Raw genomic sequence first — 6000 nt, forward strand, 5'->3', positions numbered from 1 at the left:
AGCACATGTTATGACAGATTCATAAGTTGGAAACGGCACCATAAATTGAAGTAAACACATTGGCGTTGAAGCATTCATTAAGGTTCCACTAAGATTACACTTCACCTTCCTTCAATAATTGTAATTTACACACTTCAGGCCTATCTATTATGAGAGTAGCAGTATCAGTTGCATTGTCAACACAAGATTTACACCATGCTCCAACTAGTAACGTGACTTACAAGTGCGGGGTCAGTTACAAATTAGGACTACCTTGGGTGCTGGTCGAATCTTAATAGGAGCGTTTGCCTTACACTTTCATCATAACGAAAAAACTTCACAACAAGACAAGCATTACAGATTAATTAATTCGTTACAACTGCTAACACTGGGCAGGTGACTGAGGAAGTGGTACAGAATTATCGTATTCAAATAGACAACCTTCTTTAAAGACAAGTGCATAGGAATATTAGAATCTAAGTAATGGGCCGAGCGAAGTAGACAGTTAACACACTAAATGATGAATACAACAGACATATGCCCACAACTTGAGAATTAACACCGAAATCATACAAACTAAAACCCTTCAGATTATAGCTATATATATTCATCAGACCAACCTTACGAGGATCTAGGACCTAGCGATATGCCAATCTCGGTTAGATGTGGGCTTAGATAGACAACATCGACAAGACTAAAATAATATATTATGCTAATTAAGTTTACTAGAGAATATAATTATGTAATACAACATATGATATAGGTTAGCGTAAGCAACATATATAAGATAGTAATTGTGTCATACGTCAACGTTGATTTGTCATACCGACAAGACGCAGGACACAACGAAAAAATAACATGAAAATACTAGTATGCAAATCTACTACAAAACAAGTGTCATACGTCAACTGATTTTATTGTCATTTAGATAGGAGTATACACGACTAGATTCGGTGATCCTATATATTTAAATAAAAGGATATTAAAAAGAGAAGTGTCACACGTCGACCTACTAATTGTCATGTTGACAAAACGTGGATCACAACATAAATCATCATTAACTCGCATGAGATAAAACTGTATTTAATATAATTATCATACGTCAACCTATTAGTTATCCTTGGACATGACCTAAGACACTACAAACGCTATTATGCAATGCTAATATTATACTCCTTGTACTGAACTTAGTTGAGAACACTGAAAAAATGAATTAATATACATATATTGACATTGGAGCGGCATACAGAGAAGAGAGAGAGCGAGCGAGCAGGCTTTACAGGTGTGGGGCTTTACAGTTAACACATGGCTTAAACATCAAACTGACCCTGTATTAAACACATGTAGAGATTCATATTTGCGGATTTGATTACTGCTTTCGTTGGAACGGCCTGTATTATACAACGTTTGATGCAAAATTATGTTCACTAGAACTGGATCACAACGGAAGCTGAGTATTCCTTGAATGTGCCAGTTTACTTTGTCCTACCTGCATACAAAGGAAGGGAAACCCAGGAAACAGTCCAACACTTGGAATGAATTCCACAATACTGGCTATCTTATCATATCCCGGTTATCCATGCATCCAACTACTCTCCATAACGATATTCTTATTTCTGGCATAGTTCTGTTGTTCTCAGAAATTAGAATATGAATCTGGTTCCTCTTTAGAGGAAATTAAGGTTAGTGTAAAGGGACAAGTTTTGCCGACAGATGTCACTACAGTCTTCGTATTTCTCCCATGTATTTTTTACCTTTCACGAAAATTTACAATTTATTTTACAAATTTCAACGTAGAGATTTCAAATTTTTAGAGAAGGAACTTCATAACCTATTAAAGGGAACAATCAGTGCTGATTTTTTATTTAGAATGTTCTTCATTGTTGAAGCAGTTCCATTGTTAAAGGTTTGAATATCCATTTCAACAATCAATCCATTTCAACAATGAAGAAAATTCTAAATAAAAAATCGGCACGGATTGTTCCCTTTAATAGGTTATGAAGTTACTTTTCTAAAAATTTGAAGTCTGCAGGTTGAACTTTGTAACAGAAATCGTGCATTTTCGTGAAGGGTAAAAAATACATGGAAGAGATACGAAGATTGTACTGCCATCTATCGACAAAACTTGTCCCTTTAAACCAACCTTAAATAAAAACTCCTCGGTAAAACTACATTGTAGTCTCCTTCTCGTAGCGGTGTGTCTCTTCTTTTCTCTCTCTTTGTCTCTTTTTCTCTCTCCGCGCGCTTTCTCTTCCTTCCAGAACAACAACCAAATTCAATTAGGCTTATTTGTTACAATAGGTAGATCGATTACACTAAATATTAATATATTTTCAGTTAAATGTTTACGATATATTATCAATATCGGTTAATATAATTAATTGTTATTGACACGGAATTCTTAGAAGAGAAAAGAACATAAATGATTAATGTCATCAAATTCTGGAATGTTCTAGAAATTTCTCTACCGGAAATACATTATTTATTGTATTCCTTCCACATCTACATCTATACAGACTCTTGCAAAATAGAATGTACAACCTTTACATTAGAGAAAAGAGAAGAAAATTATTTTGCGATAACGAAACGCAAAAAGGGTAATTATACAAAATCTCATAAACTAGTAAACTTAGAGATAAGAGTTACAAAATATGCCAAATGAATTATAAAAAGGGGAACAACTAAAGACTCAAATTTGTATTGAGAAGAGCTAAACAATCTTGAAGAGCAATCAGGCTCGTCTCAACTGTCACTGGTTTCCAATGAATTAGTATCTTCGACATCGTCAACACTTTCTCTGCCAACAGTGCTAGCAGCCAATGAAGATTTCCACCAAACACTTGAACTTACAAAATGATCCAGGATTATAGTCACTGCAGATAAGTGAAATTGAGTGAAATACGATTGTTAATAAACGTCCTGTTAGATTCACAATAATAATGACAATAATAAAATCTTTTAAATGAAAATGGACGGCATTTTAGTAAACATAACATGATAATTTTGCCTAATAGTGAAACACAGGGTAGACGCTAATTAATATATCCCGAATTTAAAAGCTCTGTATACCGTTTTGGGTGTCATTTGTTTATTTTTAATCACAACTGAGGAAATAGTGAGACAAACCATGTGGGAGAATATGTGAAATATCATCAAAACCAGTGGCGGCTAATGTTAGTGTTGCAGCGTTGCGCAACGACCAAAGTATTTCAAGAAAAAAATATTATCAATAGTAGTAAAGAACAGAAAAAATACTTTTTAATACTTGCATATATACACTTTAAATAACAGTTTTTACTTCTGTAACTGTCCGTTCCGTTAATCCATTTTAAAAAGCGAAAAATAATCCGTCACAGAGTCTCTAATTTACATTGTGTTGCAGCGAGCGTGCAACGACCAGATTCCTTCAGCGCGGGAATTGGAGCAAATGTTAAGTCTCCTTTCCCCTATCTCAGAAGTTAAAGGGACTGGTCGTTGCAGTGCTTCTGCAACACAGCACGATTTCCAGTGAACGAGAAGGTTTTTCACGCTAAATAAGATTTCTGAATTTTCTTTCACTAGCAATTAACAAATGGAATTTGTTTTTATGCATTCATATTTTTAAATTACGGTACTTATACTGAAGCAAATCAATATAATGACAATTAAAAAAAGTGATTGCAAAATTACAAAATAAGAAAGAAAATATGTAGTAGAGGAGAAAACAAATGAAAGTAGACCCACATTTACAAGTTAATTCTTAGCTTATATTGATAATGAAGGCTTCTTCTACAGTAATTTGTGAATCAAATATTAATAAGTCAGTATGTAGAATCGCTCCCCCCCCCCTCTGTGGATAGTATTTTAGTATAAACATATTTCTTTTATAAAATAAGTATATTTTATACTCTTGGTAATTTCCACATTGAATGGTAACGCCACATTGAATTTGGGACTAATTAGCAATGCTCAGGGGCGTAGTCACGAGGGGGTCCACCGGGTCCGGACCTCACAAAAATTTCGAAACTTGACTAACATTTGTAGACTTTCTTAATAAACTATAGTTTTCCAACACAGAAACGATTGATGTAGGCTAAATATTTTATTTTACGCCTCATCATGTACTCTTCTTTTCTTATAAAAATAATCGTTCTATCATTTTTTCTAAAAAATATAGATGACAGTAAGTAAGAATTACTTATCGTCTTTTCAGGTGCAGTATAAGATAGGTTCCATATTATGTAGACGTATTGGACCTCCCTCAAATACTTTGGACCCCTCCCAGTTAATATTTCTGTGTGTAGAACTGGCAGTGCTTTTTGTTTTGATGTTCTTTGATTCTTTTGGCTTCTGTTACATGCTGATCCTTCATCTGGCGGGTTTAGAGGTTTCCTTTCCAGAACATATCACATTGGTAGGCATTGTTTCGCCTCATGTGGAAGTATATTGTGTTCATCGTGCATTGCGTAACAAGCAAGACGGATGATTTGGAATGTAGTTTTTTTTCTTTTACGCACATGTGTGTGTGTGTTGATGTATGAATATGTGATATTCGGAATTCATATACCAGTACCTATTTTGTATCAGCTGTTTTGGTTTTTAATTATTAGGGTTAATTTTATTGTGTGTGCTTTAATTCTGTAAATAACCTACAAATTCTGAATGAATTGTATACCATGACTTCTGTAAATAACTTACAAAAAACATTGACCAGCTTTCAACTGAGGAAAAATTTGCAATTAAGGCTTAGACAAAACAAGCAAAGGGCAATTCAGGAGTGTGTTCGAAAAAAAAAATCCAGTTTAAATTTACAGGATATCTTATGCAGTAGTGTTGTTTGCACCAGATACATTTCCTCAATTTATTTTAAATTTTCCTGGATAAACTGTGAATAAAGTGTGTTCAATGTACATTTTTTTTATAACACTAATCTCTGCCACGAACTCTCTTCAGTCAACGCTGAAGAGGAATTCGGATCACTGTCAAGGGCTGAGTTTGCTAGAATGAATCGTTCGCAATAATCTAGAAAAAATATTTAGTAAATCTACAAAGCTTTTAAGTTAATATTAACAGTACCTATGGCGTCAGCAAAAGACGAAATGTTTTTTTCCACATAAGAAAGAATTGACACTTTCAAGGAATTGAATGTCCCAAGAAAAGTTATCACCATTGGTTATGCTTTCCATCGAAAAAGACCTGACAATAAGAATACCAGAGTTCAACCAGCATGTATTAGACAGATTTGCTCCAATCAAAGAGAGGAGAATGAACTTACTAATTAATTAAGGTGATTAATCGGATAAACTGTTCTGCATTTTTTATTTTTTAAGAACAGAATTTTATTTAACATGTCATAGCATTTGCATCTAAAGTTATGCTGATTAATCAATGAGTCAACTTTATATCTTCTGTCTCTTATCGTTTGTACTGCAACACCCGAAACCACAATCCACCGGCCGCCACTGATCAAAACAACAAAATATTTACACCCATAGTTACAAAAAGTGTTTGTTGAACTCGTTGATCTCGACAAAGGACGAAACGTAGAACAACTGTCGTCTGCTTACGGCTATGGCTTATCCCAAATCTAAACTGAAATAGAATAGCGTTGGAAAGAGATTAATAGTGCTTGTTATTGTTTTAGCTTCACACAAGTTAACATGCAATAACCAGAGAGGAGTGTTGGGTAAGTTACTTGTAAAAATGTAACGCGTTACAAGTTACTTTACTTTCTCTTAAAATGTAACGCGTTAGTAACGCGTTACTTGCCCCCCCAAAAGTAACTGTTACTTTTAGGTCCGAAACTTTAAATACGTGAAAAAATATTACTTCAATTTCCCGTACCACTATTACTCCCGCCATTATTATTATTATTATTATTATTATTATTATTATTATTATTATTATTATTATTATTATTATTATTATTATTATTATTATTATTAATAATAATAATAATAATAATAATAATAATAATAATAATAATAATAATAATAATAACACTATATATAAAAATGAAAGATAGGCGGTTTGTATTTGAAT

Source organism: Thermobia domestica, chromosome 8 (assembly GCF_964235325.1).
Source record: "Thermobia domestica chromosome 8, izTheDome1.hap1.1, whole genome shotgun sequence".
Classification (NCBI taxonomy): domain Eukaryota; kingdom Metazoa; phylum Arthropoda; class Insecta; order Zygentoma; family Lepismatidae; genus Thermobia; species Thermobia domestica.